The 24,016-nt window shown below is 41.6% G+C and overlaps 1 long non-coding RNA gene across 2 annotated transcripts; it reads right to left on the bottom strand.

The window, feature by feature from the left end:
- Positions 1-866: 866 nt before the first annotated feature.
- On the bottom strand, positions 867-22,718 carry LOC108890350 (uncharacterized). Of its 2 annotated transcripts, XR_007814588.1 has the most exons (6): positions 22,035-22,718; positions 12,380-12,440; positions 3,545-3,826; positions 2,392-2,475; positions 2,106-2,186; positions 867-1,623 (listed from the first exon to the last, which is right to left on the bottom strand). It is a non-coding gene; the product is annotated as an uncharacterized LOC108890350 (long non-coding RNA). The 2 variants fall into 2 exon arrangements; XR_007814587.1 differs by lacking the exon at positions 3,545-3,826 and having other exon boundaries at positions 22,035-22,715.
- Positions 22,719-24,016: the final 1,298 nt, after the last annotated feature.

Genomic DNA, 24,016 nt, shown 5'->3' with positions numbered 1-24,016 from the left:
AAAAAAAAGGAACAAAAGGGATGACAAAATCAATAGAATAGTGAGCAGCGAGACAGAGAAAGTGCAAATTCTTGCCGCTGGAGTTTAGAAAATTTGAAAAGTAGCAGAGAAAGAAAGAAAATGAAGCGAGGAGAAACACTGAGAGGAGAGGGGGGAAAAAAGGTGCAAGAGGAAAGAGAGGACACACAAGTGACAGAGGCAGGGGAAGAGGAAGAGGGAGCGGGACTACAAATCAAGTCGACTGCCTCATCACATCCTGTATCCCCCACTCGTCTCCCATCCTCCCCACCCATCTCCCCCTCCCCCCTGGTCCCTCACTCCCGGTGCATCTCCATGGCAACCAGACAGGGTGCCTAATACATGAACTTAATATATTTCCAGTGGCAGGGTGAGCTGGGTACTAATGCATTCATCTGTCTCCACACAGACAAGCCAATCAATATTAGGCAAGAGTCTGCTCCAGGACTGCCAAAGTCAGATAGCTAGTCAGACAGTCGGACACGGAAAATCCAAAATATGTTTGTGGGTGTGCGTGTGTGAGTGCATTTCATTGTGTCTGTTTGTATAAAGCATGTGTGTGGCCACAAGGGCACTTTGATAAAATCTTTTCATGCACGTCCAGGGCATTTACAAGAGCAGAAAATCTGCTCATTCACGGCTTTATAAAAAAAAAAGGACACCTTTTATTCATGTGAAAAATGACTCAATCTGTTACCAATAAGACTTTATATTATATATATTAAAGAGCCTGTGCATCATGCAAGATTTAAAGGTAAACTGGGAGATTGCAAATTTAACACCTGTGGTGGTATTTTGAGTATCAGACAGAGACAGTTTTTTTCATAAATTCACAACTCATTTACAACTACTTTTTTGACATCTTTTATTAAGGTACAGATGTACAAAACAGGACATTTTATCAGGACAATGACGCACATGACATACCAATAAATCCACAGATTTTTGAAGGTGACATATATGACGGGGTCACAACCCTCGGCTGTCTTCCTATTGGCCCCCATTGAGGGCTATAACACGAAGCCAGCCAATAGGGTTGGCCCCCTGAGACTTGTCTGTGCTGCAGGAGGAGGGATCATCATTACGTTCTCATCCAACCTGACAAGTCTTGATCATGACATGACAGGTAAACATACTGTAACAGTCTGGGGACATACAGCTGCATACTAGCCAGAGCCAGACGGAAATGTGACATTCTATCATCTGAGGCTTTTCTCGTGTTTAAAATGGTTTAGAAGAATGATGAGAATACAAAAGGAAATATCAAATATTAAAGCAGACGTTTAAGTTGGGAAAGTATTTGATAAAATGCTTCTTTTTCGTAGGACGCTGAAACTGAATGCAGCCCTGTTCCCGAGGACCTCACCTGTGACCTGCTTTGACCTCACAGGTTAAGGGTCTCAGGGACAGAGGGGCATACTGTGAACTGAAAATACACAGGGAGGATTTAAATAAAGAGCAAGTTAAAGTACAAAAAGGCAGGGTTGAGATGAAATATATTTATAAAAATAAGAACCGCAGAGCGGTTGTTTCGCTGCACCGAGACAAAGACATGACCTCATCTGACATTTGGATTCTGCGGCACCGACTGGTCTTCTGGTTTTGCTGCAGATCAGAGGCAGAACCGATCAGTTCAATTAAAACATAATGGTGACATATTTGTCTACATTTCCCCCACACCAGTCTTTTTGTTTTTGCTGAGCAACAGTAGCAAAGTAACATTTTTCACAGCAGGCGCAAATAATCTCGACAATGCAGCAGTTGAACACATTGTGGAGGAAACGCAATTAATTTAGGAAGAAGCAATTCATTTCTAACTGTTGTTAAATGTCATGGGCATTTTGAACATCATTTACGGAACCAGCACTGACAAATTACAGAGTCTAATAGTTGTTCAGAGCTCAGTGAACTAAAGGTATTTAAAAATCAAGTTCATACATACGTAAGAAACATTGTAGTTGCAAAATAATAGCATATGACATAACTTATGTGACTAAAACTAACATTTATCTTTAGTTCTTAATAACTACACTAACCTCCACCCTTTATATGTATGTAAGACACCTAAATCTTTGCCTAACACATACCATATGCAGCACAGACAGGGACACTTATCTGTAGTTCTTGATCATTTTCTGAAGTATGACTGTTTAAAACTCCACAACTCCCTGTAAAGGAAATTTTAAATGTATTTACAGTGTAGATGAATTTACAGGGATTTACAGTTCACATCTATGCGGAGAGAGACTTTCTGAGTTGCACAGGTCTTAACGGATCTGACAATATCTTCATGCAGTACTTATTATTACTAGGTCATGCCATATTTTATCAGTCCAATGTAAAGAACAGGAAAGAATCAGCGTTCTAACTTACCATTGAAGATTAAATTAGTTTTCGATGGTTATGAAGACAAAGATGAAGAGCAGGACAAAGAGGGCACTGAAGACATCAGTTCACCTGTAAGTGAAATAAAATAATGACACTTTAGTCAAAAGTCAAACTGAAACAATATGAGTGTAAAACTTCCTGTATATTTTGGTGATAAAAGAGAGAAAAATCATTGCGTAGAGACATTAGAAGTTGATGCCACCCACTGGTAGACAGACAGAATGACACACATTAACCGGGGAAGACTGATTATGTTCATATGTTGTGGAAAAGAGAAATTAGCGCATTCTATGGCACATCTGTTGGGGGAAACATGTTTTCATCATGTAAACCGCCTCAGTGTGAATGTGAATGAAGGTGAAATGTGCCTGCGTCACGTTCTGCATCAAACTGAACTGCATTAATGCACATTAAGTCTTACCTACAGGTTGACTTCATGAGCTACAGGCCTTGAGATCTTTCGAAAACAGAGGTGCGATTTTGAGATCGTCTTAATTAATGTCGCATGTGAAAGATGTGGCAGGTGGAATAGCTGATATGTGTGATAATTTCACCCAGAAATGATTTATGGATTTGTCTGCAGTGGAGGTTGCTTTACTTTAAAATACTTCCATCAGTAAAACAAAACTGTGAATTGATCAACAGGAAACTGAAAATTCTGTGTTGAACACATCCATGATAACTGCAGCAGGAGTAAATGCACATTGTACAACACTGCCATTCCTTGACAGCTGCTAATTTTACTAATTTAACCTCCTGGTATAAAAAAATTGAAAACGGTAATTATAATGAAGCATATTGTCATCTGAGGTGTGAGAGTAAAGTGAGAATTAAAACAAGGTGCAAGTCAAATATGAAACGTAGACATGACCTGACGACAACACACAGCCCAGATGCTAATTGAAAGGCTTTTCAGCGTGTGCAAACACAGGCAGAATGTCACATTTATACTGCAAATACATCCAGCTACAAGAGCGCATACACATGCCTGCACAAAAGATGTAAAGAATTATTAATGAAAAAGTTTCTGATAAAAATGAATTTCATCTCTGCGTAAAAAAAAAACACACACAATCCTTAATCTACATTCAGCTTGTAAAATGTGAGAAATGAAAATGTGAAAAAAACAGAGAATCACCTTAGAGTCAGCCTCTTCATTTCTTTTCTTTCCTGGTCAGAGTGATTCTGTGGTTCCTCTCAGCTCTCTCTCTCTTTCTCTGTCTCTCTCTCTCTCTCTCTCTCTCTCTCTCTCTCTGTCGGTCTATGCCGGGGCCAGACAGAGAGCCCAGCGGCAGGTAGGTTACAGACAATAGTATTGATTCTATTATTCTGTTCTCTACCTACCTACCTGACTAACACCGACATCTATACAGCTCCTCACCTTTTGTCTCCGCAGGGCTGCTGTCACGAACACACAGTGCTGCAAATGAGAGGAAAATGAAGAAGAGAGAAAAGGCTTGCTTACTTGTGCGTTCACATGCTTGCTTACACACACACACACACACCACAGATGACGGACGACACATACACACACAAACTCATTTACCCTCCGTGCTGCATTCATGCTCTCCAGTTGCCTCTCTTTGCTTTCATTGTACCTCAAAGTCTCTCCTCTTCCTTTCTCTCTCCCTCTTTTACACTCTCTAGTCGTCAACCTTCCATCTCCCTCTTTTTCCTCTCACGTTTTTCAAGCCTCACGTCTCTACTAGCCCAGTAACCCCCCCCCCCATCCACCATACACATACACACACACACACACACACACACACACACTCCTCTCCAGTCTGTGAGCAACGTGTATGTGTGTAAACGTGTGAGAGATGGAAAGAGAGTGAATAAGAGTGCAGTGAGTGCATGTGTGTGTGTTTATATGTGTGTCTACGAAAGAGAGGAACTGTGTGTGTGTGTGTGTGTGTGTGTGTGTGTGTGTGAGAGAGAGAGAGAGAGAGAGAGAGAGAGAGAGAGCGAGAGAGAGAGAGAAAGAGAGAGACGGGGGAGAGGGGGGCTGATGGTGGTGGCAGAGAGGCTAGCAGAAAGTGGGGGATGGGGGGGGAGGGTCAGAATCTATAATAGGATGAGAATAGAGAGAAAATATGAAGCCCAGGAGTCTCATGAACCTGAGAGCCTGACATTACTGCCTCCTCCTATGTGTACAGCAATCATACCATCATCAAATTGATTACAGGATTTATGGCGTTGGCTCCAACACAACTGTAAATTGCCGCTGGAGTGACAACGAAATATACTAAATAAACTCATCCCAGAAAGCTTCACCAGTTACAAGAATCAGTCTTGATTACACAGCTGAACATCAGCGGTGGACAATGCACAGTTAGCTGCCCAGCTAATTCAAATGTTGCAGAAATGGAGGCACTTTAAACCCAGTGACGTACTCAGAAATGCACTTTTGCAAATTTAATGTTGCGTGATATTTTTCAGTCTTCTGACATTTTCATACATTTCACATTTCTTTTTGGTTGCCTAGTGAGTTCACATGTCCATAGGCAGTCTGATTCTAATATTTGTGCTACTCTCCAAGAGGACAGAGAGTTGCAGTCATGTTTGTTGGATAACAGAATCATACGGCCCTGAGGGAAATTCAGAAATGAAAGTAAATCTAATTTAGAGCCACTGATTGGCTGTCTGTTGAGCGAGATGGAGCATAAACACTACACTTGATGTGTAAGCATCATTAATGGCCCTAAAGTGTTCTGACCGTGTTGTACAACAGAGAATATTGCTGATGTGTCACACATTTAGAGCAAATGAGGGTTAACTGACAAAGAAAATACATTGTTCCTGGCCTAAAGGAGCGGGCAGTGACTGAGGCCTGTAATAACACCTCCCTGATGGAACATCCTGGCTAACAAAACCAAACTAAACAAGAAAAGGCCATGAAACTGAGGAAAATACAGGGACAAGTCAGCACATCGATCTCTTGTAAACATTTAATGAGAATTTTAAAAGCACCTTTCCCTGAAAGAAACCAAAGAACCGACAAACAACGTGTGATGGGAATCGATTAAGACAAACTCATCCTCACCTTTTTTCAAAAGGCTCTCAGATGAGGCTTCTGTTTTATAAATATGCAAGGCGAGGATCCAACCTTTAAGAAATGTAGGTTACAATAAAAACGCTACACTATACATTCATAATACCTGATGAATATTCATGATGTACCCACATTGCTTATATACTGCTCTATTTCACTTTAGCAGCAGGTACTCTAGACATGTACTCTGTACATCAGATTTTTTTTCCTGCTTTGATCCTATTCTTGTCTTATTCACAGCTCCCATGCACTACAGGACTCTTCACATCCTCCTCCGTAGCCACAATCATACTGTAATGCTATGCCACCTAAATTTGCATAGAAACAACATGCAGAATATGTTTATCTGCTGTGATATGTGTACTGTGTGTTCTGCACTGTCCCTTTGCACTGGAAGTGAGTTCGTGTGCAATATGTGCTTGTGCAGCACATATATTCTATCTGATCCTGCGTTAATGTCACAGAGACAAATTGCTGTACATTTACTGCACATAGACTGTGATTGTGAATGGATTATAGAGTGCAGGAGTCCCTGCCTTCTCTCCTCTGTCAGCCCCCTTGCCAGTAGGCTATGTCTCGAGAACAGCTTTCCAAGATAGCGGCTAGCCGGACGCCATTTTGGCTTGAAAACCAAGAAAAAGCAGCTCTCTCTGGCATGAGAAGTGTCCGAACCTGAGTGACAAACACAGAATGTCACAGACAGGTGTGTGTGCGTGATTCTGGGTTTGTATGTATGTGTGTGTGCCTGCGGCTGCACTCTGCAGTGCCACTGAGAGACAAAGCACTGGGAGTGCTCCACAGGGATGACATCATCAGTCTGGGATGATGTCTGCCTTGTCTGTCTCGGGATCGGGATGCTCTAGTTCGCCGCTATATCCCGAGAGACCGGAGACAGCATCATTTTTGGCAGTACGTTCCTACTCATCACACATGTTTTTAGAACTTAGTGTATGTACGCAAAGGCGAAAAAAAAAAAACGTGCTTCAAGGAACCTGTGATGATTTATACCGGGAGAGGTTGGGGTCTTTTAGTGCAGCATACTTGCATGTGGATGAATGTTCGTATAAGAATCTGCTCCCACATATGCAGAGCGTGCAGCATCTGCCAGGCTGGAAAACAAGCCAAGTATAACAGGTCACTGGTATAAACAATCTTCGGTGTATGAGGGGAATGAATGAGGCAAGGCAGATAGCCCTTCCTCCCATGTACATTATCCTTGCCCTGCACACCTTGCAACTGTCAGACGTTCAGCTGTCTGTTCTGGCAGGAGAGCAGCACTGTGCGGTGGATGATAAAGAACGCCACGACTGACAGTGCCAAATCAGCACAATTCTGATATATGCCCCCCTTCCAGGAGAGGAGGCGAGTCGGCTATAACGCACTGCAGATGGCTGCTGTCTCAACCAGCAGTCTGACTTACTGAGGGGATGGGAGGAGGGCGAGGTTGTGGGGTAATGAAACTGGATAAATAAGTGCGTGTTGATGGATGAAGGGGACTGCACAAAGTGGTAACATGGAAGTAGCATGTGTGTAAAACTACAATGTCAGGCAGGCAAAGCATGTCTACCTGTTGTAGCATGTATTTATGCATGGATCATATGAATTACTGCCAAGCACAGGGAGCATGTCCGTGATTTCCATAGTGAGCCTGTGTATAATGTATGTGGCTCATGTTACTTATATGTATTATACATTGCGCCTTGTGTTGTGTTTCATTAGGGACGGTATAAAAATTATTATGGGGAGAGTTGGTGCATAAAAAGGACAGAGTGAGCTATTTTTTCTTTTTTGCTGAAGGGAGGGAAGTCTTAACATTTTGTAGGATTATTATCTGAAAAATAGTTGCAAGTTGCCTATTTGGCTATTTGCAGAGGAAAACATTCCTGTTGCTGTATCAGAGCTTTATTTTCACTTCTGCGGTAGCTGTAATAACAGTTCTTTTCTCAGAAGCAGGGAGTGGTAGGATTTTTCTTGTACTGTTTTCTTATGTTTACCATATTGTCTTGAGATGTGGGGGAGGGTACTGCAGATTTTTCCCAGTCAAAACAAGAGTCCAAAGAGGATATTAACAAAATAGAGAATAAAATAAGATGATAAATTTAGCCCCCATCGACACACATAATTTTTTGATGGCCCCTTATCTGACCTCAAAGTAGGTTGTTGGATAGAAGCAAAGGTTTGGTGTCCTCTCAGAAAGGTTTTTATCTGCTGCAGTGGGAGCCACTGATCTCTAGTACACAAGCAACACCCTGTCAAACAGTAGGTGTCCCCCCTGACAAATATGTCCAGTTGCTACAAATTTGCACACAAAATGACACACAAGCTCATGAGGAAGTTAGAGAGGCTTCATGGGGACTTTGTCCAAGGGGAGCGTATCTGATTAGTCCTTGAGAGGATAAAGGGTGTCGCAGTTGAAAAAGGACGAGTCATGTCGTTAACCACAATGAGCTCCTCTGACGGAGTACGGACATACTTACCTCTCTGCTGGAGGTACGAGAGACGTGGCAAGAAGTGACTCCGCAGGGAAAGCTAGAAGGTTGTACAGTTATCTCCGTGCTGTTTATTATGCGAAACCATACAACCAACTACCTCACACTGCAGAGCACAGACTGTAGAGTTGCTCTCCAGGTAAGATCTTCACCAGCAGGATGTAGGTGTCTGTGCACGTACTCTACACACCTGTCTGGCTCCTGTCTACCAGTCAGCCAATTACTTCATGCCTCACTTCAATGTTGCTGTTAGCAATGCAGTCAAATAGTTAATGTCCTCACTAAATCATTTAGTGAGTTTCGAGATTGAGACATGCAGACTAAAAAGGGATTCACTCCTTTGATTTTCTCTGGTGTATGCTTTGTTGTGCTAAAGAATGATTTCATGCTGTTTTTTTTCCCTTTTGGTCTTGGATTTGGGGAAAGAGATTTTGATTCTGACATAACAAAGTATCACATTTTCCCACCAAGCTCAGTTGGTGGTGTGTGTCTATTGGACTTTTTTGATCAATAGCAGGAAAAGAAGTAGTTTGAATGACGGGTTTTTGTCTGAAGAGATAAGAATCTGCTATCGCAACTTAATTGGGAGGTTTGATCTACAGGAAATACACTGATTGCTGCAATTTCTAGGATGCCACTGAATGGAAGTGCCCAGTAGCAGCAGAGGAGCTCAGGTACAAGGAGCTAAGTTAGACAGAGTGGGTGCATATGCTGTAAGAGACACCAAGAGTATCAGTTGGATAAATTACTCATAAGCACTACTGGAGGAGAAAGACAAGGCTGACGTTATCAAAAGTACTGTAGGAAGGGTTGATTGAGTCCAGACGGAACAAAATATGCAACAAAAAGATGCTGATCTTGAGTTTGACAACACTGGAACAAAGCTATGAACATCCATTTCCACACATCTAGGCAGCTCATGCAGGTGTGAGTACAACCAATGCTTAGTTTCCTATGTTCATTCATGGCATTTCTATCCATTTCTTAGGAGTTGTTGCCCTCTACTGGCAGCTGAGCAAACTCCCTCTGACTTACTTCTCATCTGTGCCTTTCCACACCACAAGGCTCTGCAATAGAGCAGCACAAAACAGACAGCTGCAAAATGCTACTCATGAACAATGAGGGATTGGCTGTTCTAGCATTCATATATACAGGATGTTAAAGTAAACAGTCTCTTCACTCAGGAAAGCAGTGTCTAAGATTCATATCTTGGTCTTCCCTCTTAAACATTTAAAAATCACCTCCTATTACTGCATCCAACTTATTATTAAACCATGTTTAATGTTTGGCTTTGCACATTCAGACATTTACACTCTGCAGCCTGTCATCCCAATCAGCTGTCAGATACTACTTAATAGCTGACAGGTTTTCATGGGAGTTAAATGCCATCTGCCATAACACTGTCATCACCATCAAGTCTGCTGTCAGCTGTGATATCTAAATCTGGGTGACTTCTGCTGTGCCGTCAAAATGGAATTTCCTTCACGTCAAACACAGGAGTAAAAAAATAAAATAAAATAAAACTAGAAGAACTTTTTTTCAGATCTGTGGATCCTCTCAGTAGAAGTCATAATGGTTGCGTGCTACAGTACCACGTTTGCTGGCACAATGCTAAATTCCAACAGCTACAAGCCAGGAGTGTTACGTTACTCTGAGCACAGATTCAGACGTAACTGGGGCAACATGATATGCTGTGCAAATGCCATTTAAAGAGTTTCAGCAGCACCTTATCAAAACGAATATATATGAACAAATCAATATGATTCCAGAATTGCAAATATTTTTGTAAAAATGTGAAGTTTAAAGCATCTACTGAGTCTACGGCACTGACAAAGGAGCGCAGTACGTAGGAGCTCTGCATTCTCTGCATAAAAATGCTGCTCGGCATGTGGGATTTGAGGAATCCATCTTCCAGCAAAGACGCATTACAATAAAGAAAAGATCAGTGGCCACACCTATCTTTCTGCAGACCTCATGTTGAACTCTGCAGCTATGGATTAACAATGTCCACGAGAATGGACAGACACAGAAAAGAAGAAACTAGACCCCATCTCAAAGCCCTTTAACCAATCAGGCAACATGCACGGCTTACTGTAAAAATGTTGCCAGGTGAATTTTGTGTCCTGTACCTCTCCTCTTTTCTTTTTCTTTTTTTAAGAGTCCTAATCCTTTTCTTGCGGCTGCTCCCTTTTTCTCTCCTGTCCCAAAGTGCCCCCCCCCCCCCCACTTCCCCTCCCTCACTTCACTCACTCAACCTTTTCTCTGCTTCAGCCCTCATGGGTCCCCATTTCCAGCCTCTTACCCTTTTAACCACCCTCTGTCTTCATACACCCACCCGCCTCCCCTTCTCTTGCCCTCTCTATCCACACATGCTGACCAGCCTTCTTTCATACCCACAACCTCCTCTACTTTATACCCCCGCGTCTGCAATATTTTCACAGTCAAATCACGCAGAAATGCAGTGTAATTGTGCCAGTGTCAGCTATCCTTCTCTCCCTCTCTCTCCATTGCTCTCATCCCCCCCTTAAGCAGGCCTGTCTGAGTGTCTAAGCAGTGAAAGACTACTCCACTATGAAAAATTGTCTGGGATGATTCATAAACAGGGCAGTCTCACGTCATGTTCAAAATTCCTCTCATACGTGATCATCATCCACATACGGTGACACATGCTGGAATATCACTTAGTGGCTACAGTCCTTTAAGGCGTTTTAGAGGTTCACAGATTTACCTGTCATCACAAGACAAGTTCACTTTCAAAGCAGTGATCGTGGGTGATGAAATGAACATGATGCAACTCTGGGAAAACGGAACGATCCTCAGGTTACCACCAAATTTTCATACACCAAAGCTACGGTGCCAAGTTTGAATATTAAACATGAATACAACACCTCTGCTACTCTCTTGCTTTGCAGCAATGCATGGAACATCGCTAACTGAAGGTAACATCATAGTAACATAAGAGAGTAATGCTCCGATCTGCTGAAATATGCATGTGTTTTCTCCCCAGGTGAGAGCGATCCTCTATCCTACACTAATCTGCTTTGGTTGACGCCAGACTTATATACCACGATGGCAAAATGAATGTTGCCATGGGAACCTTTTGCCTGGCAACCCCAACAGCCTGGCAACTAGCCAAACTGTTGCTATGGCACAACTGTCAGTCTTCGTAAGCAGGGATTGGTGTGTGTCTGGCCTTGCGTAGCTCCTCCCCCTAAAAGTTTCCAATCAGATGCACGATGGAACAATGTATTTGTGGAGAAATTAAATGCTCTGGTTTTTAAGGGGTGGAGGTGTGCATGTGGTGGTGGCAGGAGTGTGTGGTAAGAAAAGATGGGTTGGCCCGTTATTTTGCCAAATAAGAAGCACAGAAGCAATTGCATCCCTCTTTGTAGATCATTCTATTTTTTATTTTATACAAGTCATCTCTTATTTTGGAATCTCTGCTTTTCTGCAGATCAGCTGGATCATCACAGTGGCTTGATAATTATTTTCTATTTAACTGACTGTGTGCCTGGGATACTGAATTTTTGGATAAACATGATTTGATAACTATTAATTACCTTCTGAGAGAAGGACAAATTACATACTTTAGATAAAAGGCCTAAAGTACCCTGTAGCACTCACTCTGTTATGATCATCAACAAATGTGCCTGTGTATATCTGAAGATTTTATAAACTTCTTTCCATTCAAACTGAATGTCTTTTTAATTAATAGGTGGATGACAATTTTAATATCTTACTGCAGTTTCATTCAGTATTTAGGAGCAGCACGCCTGATACTATTAGAGGATAAAAAAGGAACTGTGTCTACATGACTGAAGTGTTTAGAAGCAGAGCTCGAACAAGACTGTTGCACATAGATCCAGGTTGCAATTAGAAAATATAACTGGGAGTTTATAGAGGCTTTTGTACATTATGCAGTATGCATCTGTGCTTGAACTTGAACCCCACAGCATTAATGATTCTGAGGTTTTGTTTTACGGTAACGTATGAAAGAATTTTCATGAGAAGACAAAAAGAAACGGCCATCACAGTGTGATTAATATCCTGAATGACTGATTGATAAGATGATAACTGGATTTTTTTCTTCATGACATTCTGACACCTCTGTTTTTAGCTGCCAAAGGTGTCACTGGATTATTTGCCAGTATTTCATTTGTGTGTAACAGAGATAATAGATGCACTCAATAGATGAACACTGTTGCACAAGAAAAACAAATGATGTATATGGGCCGTGTAGCTGCAGCCAGTTAGGCTTTTGAAATCAGTTAGATGTGGATATGTGCTGTACATGACTGTGTATGTATTGACATATTAAGCCAGAGGAGCAGACAGATAGATTGATGTTAGTTTAAATAGATCAATGGATATGGTCAATAGTCAATAGGTGGATAGGTGAAATGTAAAATATATATTGAATAAATACTGGTACCTTGAGATTACTCCCTCGTCAAAGTGTGCCAGGTGTTCCTCAGACATGAAGCAGAGGGTGGCTGAAACACACACAGAACACACACACACACACACACACACACACACACACACACACACACACACACACACAGAGGTTAGAGGGAGACAAGCTGGTCTCGTGAATAGAAAGACTGTTTAACCAAGAGGTCACAGGTTCAGTCTATGTAACAGCTGAAGTGTCAGTGGACAAGAAAAGACACCGTGTTACTCGTGAGCTGCTCTGGACAACAGCATTGGTGTATTGATGTCAGCATGATTGTCAGCATTTAGCTAAAAGGAAGGTAAAGGATAAATAAAGTATCCACCATAGACAGAACAGGGATCATCATTAACTACATAAACTTATATAATCAAACAGCTGCAGTCCAAATTACACTACCTAGCAATCAGTTGTCATTACATAAAATAACATGTCTAACTTTTACAATAATTCTGACAGTCAGAACAGAGGGACTGACAGAAAGCTGCAGAGTAAATTAGCCTCATTTAAAAAGCTGCACTTAATGCACAAATGTTGTGCTTTAATTCTTGAGTTCTACCATTAATAAATGTTTGGATATTTACAAAATCATCTAAACATGATCAGCGTGGAGCTGATGGTGAACACTTGCTGCTTGCATAAGAGGAAATTACTGAGGATAACCCTGTCACGATTTCAGCATTTTCCTGCTTGAAGGTTTCAGGGAAGGTCATTACTAGTGGCAACCATGTAACTGTGTAACGTAAATTCTACTTCATGCTTAATGTTGTGTCTGAGATAAACATTTGAGGGTGTTAAAATCTTGATATCTGAGAGCCATCTCACATGCGTTCTGCAGTGTGGACAAAGCATTGCACCAGCTTGGAGTGCTAAGCCTCCTGCTCCGGTTTGATAAATATAACTTCAAAAGAAGCAGCCAAACAGCTTTAGCTGGCCGACTGCACAATGAGCATAATAACTCCCCACCCCCTGGGAGCTCCAGCCTAGTTCATTTACCCTTGCAGAACGCTGCCATGCCTGTATGTGCACATGTGTCTTTGTTTCACTGCGAGCCTCTCTGAGGCTCCCCACCTTCTGCTCTGTACAAAGCGGATGTATAGAGGAACCTCTTAGACCTCATTTTTACAGAGGAAATGCATCCCCCTCCTTCTCCTCCCTTCTATTTGCCCCTCACATGTAATGCCTGATTGACCACAGCACCCCTTAAAGAGGTCAAAGGGCAGACAAAACAGTCTGGTGTCATGGCAACCTGTGTGCCACCAACCAGAATAGTAAGGGGGGAAGCAGGGGGGTGAAATGAGCTGTCAGTTAAACCTCTAAGAATGCTGCCTTGTGTTTAGGACGATGTGTATGCAACTTACAAACAAGAATACACACACATAATGCACCTGCACTATGAAAAGGACCTCTCTAATTTGCACTCCAGAATAATTAAGCCAAATCCCTCAGTGCAACAGAGTTAAGTGTAGCAGTACCTATCAGAGTATCAGATGTCGTGCATGCTGCAGTGATGTGTGTTTGCCTTTGCAACATGTGCACACACTTGTGAGTGCGCTGTTTGTGTGCACAGGAGACGCTCCTGTATATAAAGGTTCTTTGTGACCGCTCGATGCAGTGGCAGTGTATACGTGTTGGGGGAGGGGGGCTAACGGATAAATGGGAAGCAAATGCATTCAGATCAATACTAAGCTGAGAGAGGGTGAATGGGGTTGAGAAGAGAGAGTGGAAGGTGGTGAGTAGAGAGGGAGGGGCCACGGAGGGACTGATTAATCATTCCTATATTGTTATTGACTTTCTGTTAAAGGGGATGAGTCAGACTCTGAATTATGTGCCTGTACTTGTGTGTGTATATGTGTGTGTGTGTGTGTTGTACTGTACTCAATAAGAGCACAAAGTCATCAATTACAGACCCAGACTTCCCAAAGGTTTGGCACTGTAGCTGGTTTAGTCGTGCTCCGACTACCTTTTTTCTTTCCCAGCTCGTGGTTACAACTTTCACGCAGTTAGTTTGCATATTCAGCACAATAACCGTGAAGGATTTAATTATTCATGTTTTGTAAAAAGAGCTAATATGCCGTTCCATTTTGAACAGGAACAGGGAAGCGAAGGAGGCGAACAGGAAATCCCCTGTGAGGAGTTAATGAGGAGCTGACGACTGAACAGACACAACAGAGAGGGAAGGAGGGAGTGAGGGAGGGAAGGAGGGAGGGAGACTGCTGGAGGTGGAGGAGGGGAAACTCTGCCCTGACATCTAACCCTCTGGCTGTGACCTTGTTCATTGTCTGAAAGGGCAGAGAGTGGACGCACCTGAGCCCAATGCGCAAGGAAAAAAAAAAAAAAAAAAAACTCAATAAATAACACTGCCATAATTAGTTTATATTAGTTTAATTGTTATAAAAGCATGACACCAACTTCAGACGTCGCCAAAGACAGTGCTTCCCTCTAATTACGACCACGTTTAAAAACAGAAACTTATCAGACGACTTATCAGAGGACTTGTCAGGGGACGCAGGGCCGAGCTAACTGAAAGAAAACCCCATTCAGCGTTACCTTGAACTTGAACAATGAGTCTGGTGTTTGTGCTGGGGCCACTTCCTGACCTTTCCATCCCTCTGTGGAAGCAACCAACCGCAGCCTCTCCTTTCATCTTACAGATGTGACCCTGACAACCCACGCTGACCAGAGAACAGCAGACACTGGCAAGTCTCCCTTCCACTACCGACCTCTGTATCTTTGATTTGTAAAAGTTTGTTTGCTAAGTTTGTTTGCTATTATATTTTATATACTGATGTGTAATGCTTTCTATGTGGACCATCACTTTACCTCAAACAGTTAATACTCGCCATCAGACTGACTAATTTTTATTGCTTAGGAGCAGTTGAGGTTCATTGTCCAATGATTCACTGAGGAGACAGACAATCAACACAAACGGTTCCACCTCCTCCCACCCTTCACCTTCCTTTTTTTCATATCCTGTCATTGCTCCAGCATCAAACCCTTTCTTCCTCCCCTTAGACGGTTTCTCCCTGGCTGTTTTCACCCACTTGTCTCTACTGCTCAGGCGGCCTGTTTCTTTACGCCTTCATTTTTCTCTTCCCCTCTTTCTTCACACTGTTCCCACATCTCCTCCTCTCTGTCTGGCACCAGGGAGCTGGCACACTCGAGGGTGTCGCTGTGTGACGTGGGCAGCTGACACCTCCGACGCCACTGAAGAGCATGTGTATCACGGCGAGGCATAATGGAGAGCCTTGTGAATGCTATCAATATGTTGCCAGAAGAGACGTAGTGACACTTCAAACCATTTGATCTATTACTTTTTAGGGCTACAAGTGATGATTGTTTTAATTCAATGAATCCACAATGTTTTCAAATAGCCGATAAGTGCTCAAGCTTTAAAATGTGAAAAAAAAGAAAAAAAAGAGTCAATCATTAGTTCACAGAACATTGTAAAATTATTTGTTACTTGTCTGACAAATACAACCTAAAGATATTTAATAAGCAATAATATGAAAGGGAAAAAGAGCAAAATCGCAAATTTAAGAGGTCAAAACCAGTTAATATTTGACTTTTTTTGGGGTTAAAAAAAATGTTGTTTTGGACTATTCTGTTGACTAATTGGTTAAGGCAATAGCTTGAAATTTTGGGATATTAATCTGGATAATTGTACAGTAAATATAAAGCTAGTTAGCTTAGTTTGGTACTCAAAATCTCACTAATTGATACATTTATACTTTACTATTTAAATGGAACTAAATTATTTAAATTTGGTCACCTTTAGTGTCACAGAGCCAGGCTAGCTGTTGGTTCCAGTCGTTATGCTAAGCTAAGCTAACGACCTATTTGTTGTATCCTTATAGTTAATAGAAAGAAATGGGAGTAGTATGGATCCTCTCATTTGGCAAAGAAAGCAAATTAGTATATTTCCCAAAATGTTAAACTATGTCTTAAAGACTAGCTGTTTCAGTTTAAATTCAGATGCTTTCTTGAACTGATATAGAAATCTTGATGAAAACGACTTAAAGAAGATGAGATGTCTCTCGGATTCTTGTCTTGGCTTAACCTGAGCAGCAGTGTTAGGTGACAACCCCAATTTGTGATATGATCCTGAAGAGAGTGATAGCCTGGGCAGGTGGTGACTATTTTATGGTCTACAGTTGAACTAACTCGTGTGAAGATATGAACGGACGATGCCTCGTGACATCAAGAAAGCCCATTTCTCAGGAACCTGCTCCATAAATCTTACATGGCTGACATCCTGAAGAGGACACGAGGCCGGCAGGAGAGAGGGCTCTGCTGGAATTATCACACTCACATGCATTTTCCTTATCGCTCACGTTTTACCCAACCCCCAATTCCTGAGGCTCTTAAGATGTCTGTGAGACAACTAAAGAGCCTGAGAGGAGAGAGGAGATGGTGAGGATCAAAACTTGAGACAGAACACAGAGGAAAAAGACACGCATCAAGAATGAGACAGGCGTAGGAACGCGGTGATAAAGACGCAGATCAAACGCAAGACAGAGTCGTAGGGGGAGACAGAAGACACAGACATGGGGGAAAGAGGGGAAAAGAGGGGATTCAGATAGTTTGGCGAGGTAAGAGGCAACGCTGTGACCTACTAATGCAGAACTGAGGAATTCTCACTGCTGACTCCAAACACATTCCTACAGCCTGCAAATATTAACCCCCACCTCACCACCTCTGCCTCCATCTGAATGCACAAAGCAGCCACCTGGTCCCTCAATGAGGAAACTATTCACTGATATCAACTTAGTTACTGAAATATATTTGTACTTGTACACTGTAGTGGGAGACACACATAAGAGACACACACACACACACACACACACACACAAACATTATTGTACCCAACATGCCGTAGTTTCTCTGGACATAACCAAACTACAACATGTGGTACTTTATACTCTTAAATACCCTTAAATCATGTAACATAGTTGAGATTTACTCCTAAATCTTTATCATCATTTGGAGAGGCTGACACCCACATGGATCAGAATTTTCTGTCTGCAAATGGTGAGAATTAATGGGCTCTGGGTGGTAGGGTGTATGTTTGTTCTCTTATGCAGCACCACTTTGGGAGTGAGGCTGATCGGATGCAGATATTTACATAAAAACCCCACCAACTGTAGCTGTAAACTCAATGAAATAATTCAAAAGTGTGTGATCTGAGAGAAATCTAATGGCATTAATATTTACTTCAATTTAAAAAGGCATGCAAAATTACTTTTAATATCCATTTAAAGTTCAGTGGGAAAAAAATATATTGTACTAGTCAAGTTACAGCATAACTAATGGCTTCTTTTTTAGATTACTTTTAGTAATTTATTGCCTTTAATTAATAGTATTTAGTCACAAGACAGTTGTGACAGTGCTGGGACGGAGAGAGGAGGATATCATGCAGCAAAGATTTTTGACCAGATTTGACACTGCAGTTTATGTGGTCTTAGATACCTAGGTCACCGTATGCCCCGTTACAACATTTTTAGGTCAACAATGACATTAAACGTTGAAAATTAAAATACAAAAAAGATCAAGTAATGGTCATCTTTTCACACAGCTGAAAAATAAACTTCTCTGTGTTATCTGGTTGACAAACTATTTAATAGTGACCCTGTTTCTTAACTACCTCAAACATATCTTTAGCATTTCTGGGTTGCAATTTCTTGCTACAAATTGTCAGATACATTCACTGATCAGTCTATCTGTGATATTTATTATATTAATAATATTGCCTCTGCTTCACATAATCTTCAAATACTGTAAAAAGTATATATTGAGTTTAAGTATGTACTGTACTATGTGATCAAGCTCAAATGTGTCAATGCAAATATTAGCAACAAAATATCCCTAAAGTATGAAAATTAAATCAACTAGTTACGCAGAATGGACCTTTTCTGGGTGTTATATTATTGTAATTTAATATACTTAACAGTATTGTAATTTGGTGTTACTTTTAAGTATTTTAGGTACTACTGGGCAGTTTGATCAATCACAATGCATCACATTTTACAAGATAATTTGTAAGTAATCAGGCTTTCAGATATATTGTGTGTAGTGGAGTAAAAGTACATCATTTCAAAATTGATCAAATTCAATACCTCAACAGAGACTAAAGCACCTGCAGCAATCAGCTATCTCACACTATATCAACAACATTGCCCGGCAACTGAAAATAATATCACAACATGCACGCCCCGCAACTGGAACAAAATGAAAGAACTTCAGGTCAGCCAGAAATGGTAAAACTTTGTGCGCTGTGCAGCACAGAGAGAGACGTTATCAGTGCTATGCTTATAAAGTAGGAAAGCCCTATGGGTATCCAGATGGAGCTCTCTCAGTTCCAGCCCCATTTCAGCCCCATGTCCTAGAGAAAGCAGACAAACACTGATGCAACTGGAACACTGAGTCCGGGGGGAATAGCTCTCACTCGGACCGTGAGAGAGCGTTAGTACATCCACTGCAGTCACATGGTGCAGTGCTTTCTGTCCACGCTGGACCCCACCGCCTGTTGTGTGTGGCCCTTTTCCCGTCTCTTTCACACCAGAACTACATAATTGATAGCGAGGGCAGAGTTATGTTCAACCACATTAATGGCTTCCTCTGCGCTCTAAAGTTTAGATGTGCTGGGATCAGTAAGTGGTGGCCTCAGGTTGAAGAGGTTTTAAATAACTGATACATTCATTGTCAGTACAATAAGCTGGGATAATCCATTATTTCTGCCAGAGTATTCAGTATTGTTATACAGAATGGAATGCCTCAGATGTTCTTATGCTTTAAGCGTTATGATATTAGAGCCTGTCTTAATGTCACAACAGCCATCAATAGGCTTTATTCATTAAAGTGTTCTTATTCTCTGTTTTTAGTTTGTTTGTAAAAATTGATTTGATTCACTAAATGTGCCCAAACCACAGATACATTTGTACTAAAGTGAAAATAATAGTGAATCACATTTGATCTAAAATTCAAAGAGTGTTCCAAGAAATTTGTCATTAGCGTAAGTAAATGTCTAAATAATCCTATATCAAAGCAGCAGTAATAAAAGAGGAGAGGATGTCGTCCTTGGATTAATGTTTTAACAAAAGTATGGAAATTAAAAACAAACAAAAATCTGTATCAAGGTTAAAGGACACAGACAGGCAGCTCTCAAAGAGCTGTACTGAATGAGTGTGGTGAACACACGACTGAAGCGGCTACACTCTCAGATGAGATGAAGTGCCACATCGAGCTCCCAGTGCTGGGTAACATCACACCAGCTCTACACACATCAAGGTGACTATGCTATGTAATTATCCCAAATTATTTCAGTGATTTGTTGTAAGTATATTAGTTGAGTAAATCTGAAATTATTCATTTAGGTCAATTAGTTAATCAGTTGAAAATTAACTGGCAACCACACTCTGACTAGATTAATTGTTTAAATCATTTCTTGAGTGCCAAAAATCCACTCGTCCAGGTTTCTCAAATAAGACTATTTGCCAGTGTTCTTAGTTTTAAACAACAGTAGACTCACTATATTTGGGTTTTGGATAGTTGGTTGAACAAAATAAGCAATCTGAGGGCATCAAGTTAGTCTTTGGAAAATATTGATTAAAGCAGTTTTCACTATATTCATATATTTGAATTGATCAATCACAAAATCAGGTGGCAGATTAACTGGTAATGAAAACAGTCCATGTTCCATCTGCCGATTACCTACAGTATTGGTGTTGGCAATATCAGCTGTTCTATTTGTTTCTTTTGCGTAAAACTGTCTTGAAAATATAATTGGAATATTTTCCATTTTAAATACTGCACGTGCACTTTATTTGTCATCTTAAAGATGGAACTTCCCACCACTGATGACATTTAATTGAAAATGAGGACGTGTTTTAGTTATGAGGGGTTCTCACCCACCAAGTTTAGTGATAATACAAAAGCTTTTAAGACTTTTTATAAACCACTGGTCAAGGCCTGAAACATGATGATGTAAATTACTGCACACAGGAAGTAAAAACAATTAAATTATGTATATTATACTATTGTTTCCCCCCAACCATTAGCACATTCCCTTTTATATTAGGCTATATAATGCATTTCCTCATTTATCTACCACTGTAAGGGTCCCCATTGCGAATGCAGAGGAGTTAATAGCTAAAATGACTAAGGGGTTTATAGTGTTTAATTTAACTTGCCAAGGTGACTTCATCGCCCAATTACATACTTCAAATTCAAGACTCTGTGCTCTCCATGCACAAGTTAAGATCAAATTTGTGCAAATGAATGCAACACAGTGATCATCTGAGCATGCTCTCTATTTGACCATCTGGAGTAAAATTTAACAACCTACTTAATTTTTATCATGTGTTCAGTTTAATCACCTTAACTAATCCTCCACTGAAAAACAAATATCTGTGTTTAACCGTGCCTCTCTACCAGCCGGCCTCTGCAACACCCTGTCTATGGGCACCAACCAGCCACCAATCATCAAGGTCGGCTGTCTGGGACTTGGTTTCAGTACTAAGTCTCAAGTTAAACCTGAATTTAGACCATTTCTATCAACGCTATCAAGACTGCCATGATCCTCGCAGTAACCCTGTGATCTACCGATCTGGAAAAGCCTTGTTTCTGCCCTCTGCCAAATGGCGCACCCTGGCATGGAGACAGCTGGGGTATTTTTGAGTTTGCAGTCAGGGGTACAGGGGGACCGAGAACTCATTTAGGGTCTCCATGGAGATGGACAGGCTTGTTAAGGGCACAGATAGAACGAGGATATATCACATGCCTTCGAGCGCACATACAGGGGACGACACTAACTTGCCAATATTAAACAATGGCGGCAAGGCTAAGAACACATAGGACGGCGAGAATGAGCTGAGGGCTGTGTGGACACAAAGCACAAAAGGTATTCGAAGCAGGAAGTTAGGTGTTAGTGGACACTGAGAGACACACAGATGAGGCTTGGTCATGTGCGGCGTAGCAGGGATACACACTGAGACCACAAACAAACAGCAAGGGGAAGTAGAGGGTGGGACGTGTCAATTCCAGAGCAGGGAGGATGATGGCCAAATAATTCAAATACTTTGTGTCATCTTTTTTAACACTTTCATATCAGCTGAGACCAAGAACCAGAACTAGGCCAAAAGCGTTCGCTTGGCAAGCGCATACTTTAAGAGTGTGTATGAAAAGATTTACAAAGACAGTGATCGACGCAGAATAATGGCACAAAAGTGAGTGCCCCGACCCCGTTCTTCCTTCCCCTTCTTCCTCACAACTGGGCCCCAAAAGCAGCCTGAGCCTTTGACTAACGCTGAGCTTGAGTTCAGGCAAGGGCTCTTTCAGCAGACATACATATTCTTGTCAAGCAAATGCAAGAGATAAAAGGCATGGCTGGATTATGGTAGAATCATGGAGACAGGGGAAATGTTCCAGCGGGAGTGGGAGGAAGGAAAATGACTTTGGGTACACAAACCAACAGAAACCAAAGCAGAGCTGAAAGCAGAAATCAAGACGAGATAGACAGCAAAAACAATTAAAAACACAAATAATGCGTGTACATGATTACTTTTCTTACAACAACAAATACAAGAGAAATCCATCTTTTATGTTGCATAAGTCTGCCTCTTCTTTTTTTTGTTACCTTTTCCTGCGTTTCTCTCCTGATTCCAACTTGATTCCTTCTCTCTGTCCCCTCTTCCTCACTCTTGAGTTAGTGCTCTCCCCCTTGACTTGCAGCCTTGCATCTCTATTTCACTCCAGCCTCGTCACATTTTATTCGCTGTTGCCTCATCTCCTCTTTCCGCGGACACGATTTCTCTTTCCCTCGCCCTGTCCACACTCGGGACTTTGAAAGGGAAACGTGCCTTATGGACAAAGGAAATCAACGGTTTGAGGAAAAGTACCAGAGGGAAAGGCAAGCAGATCAAAGTCACAAGCAGGAAAGTGAGAGGCAGGAGGAGCTGGAGCTGGAGCTGCTGCTGCTGCTGTTGCTGCTCAGTTTGTGGCTGGGGTATAGCATGTGCTGGAAGCTGCGCAGAACCGGTTCCACCATACGCTGCACCGAGAGGACAAACACACACAAAAGTCTCAGTGGTGCAGAGAGAGCTGAGAAAACGGAGAAGGCAAGAGAAGGAGGGCGAAGGCATCAGTCATCGTGTGTGTATCTATGTGTGCGCGCGCGCGCGTGTGTGCGAGTGTGCATACATGCAGGCAGGGTAGGAATGAAGTAGAGGAGAGAGGGAGGGACAGAGATTGAGAGAAGGTGGGAGGGAATAGGAGGAGTATACGTGGAGAGGAAAAGGGGAGGAGACATTTTTTCTCCGTTTTCCTGTTCACAATTTTTTTTTTAATTTCCCCCTTTTTTTGTGAAATGATCTCTGTACTGCCTCTATGTACACAACTGGCTTGTCAGTAGGTCATTATTCTGCCTTTCTCCGACTGTTTTCCCCTTGTCATATTCCCCTTTGTTGGAGCCAGCTGTGTCTTTAAGCCCGTGCACTTGAACTGAGAGAGTGCTTTTCTTTCTCGTTGTACTTCCCCTCCGTTGGCCCCCCAGCACACAGGAAAGAGACACAGCTTGCAGGGGAGAGAGAGAAAGAGAGAGTAAGAGAGAGAGAGAGCAGGACAGAGGGGCAAAAAGGGGCAGAGAGAGAAATGCAGATGGGGGAGGGGAAAGGTTTGTAAATGGTGGTTCAAGGCTATTGAGATTAGTTTAAGTAATACATAAGATGTACAACATAAAAACATTAAAGTAATGTTTTGCCCAGAACATAGGTTTTCTTATTATTTTTTAGGGCTGGATCTATATTAAAGGAATGCTTAATGTGTGTGAAGTAGTAGTGTGAAGAGAACAGACTGCTGTTGAAATATTGATTTACGGTATAAAGTATGCCCATGTGTCTGTAACATTGTGAAAGCGCACAATCGAGAAAGTGCAAGGCTAAGGTCAGACCATTAAACAGTGCCTCACATATCTGCACAGAATCTCCATGGCAACTGCTGACATACAGGTGAAATGTTTCATAAGAAGACAACTCGTTTGTGTTGTGGGTCATGAAATGGACTATTATACCAGCTTATGCTTTTATCTATTTGTCTTTTCTAAAAAAAAAAAAAGGAAAGAAAGAAAGAGAGTGGGTAGTGCACTCACCTTGGCTGATTTAATTGTTGAGACAGCGGAGGGGGAGACAGAGGGGAGTCAGGAGCTCCAGCAGGATTCGATCGTAGGCCAGCAGGGCCACACGGTAAACTGAACCACCCGATGCCTCTCACAGCACAGACCTGCATATGTTACATTTTTGACATTATACAAATAGTCCCTGAACATTTAAGTGGTGCCAGTGTTTGCACAGTGGACTACAGGCTCATAAATATGTCTGACATCAAACTTCCAAAATCAAAGTATCATGTAATTGGAGGGCATTTTATAACATTTATGTAAATTATTAAACAAAACAATAGAAAAATAAGGGAATATGGGAAAAGGAATGAAGCCTTCGAGCATTCATAGCTATGCCTTCATAAAGTTGAAGGCAACACTTAAACAGGAAATGGGTCCATAATTTTTGAATGATTTCCAATAGGAAATTATATGAAACTTGGTACTAATCAACAGGAAAAGAG

The sequence above is a fragment of the Lates calcarifer genome, linkage group LG15 (genome assembly GCF_001640805.2).
Source record: "Lates calcarifer isolate ASB-BC8 linkage group LG15, TLL_Latcal_v3, whole genome shotgun sequence".
In the NCBI taxonomy this organism is placed as follows: domain Eukaryota; kingdom Metazoa; phylum Chordata; class Actinopteri; family Centropomidae; genus Lates; species Lates calcarifer.
The sequence above is the reverse complement of the archived record's forward strand: the minus strand, read 5'-3'. Positions and strand labels throughout refer to the sequence as shown.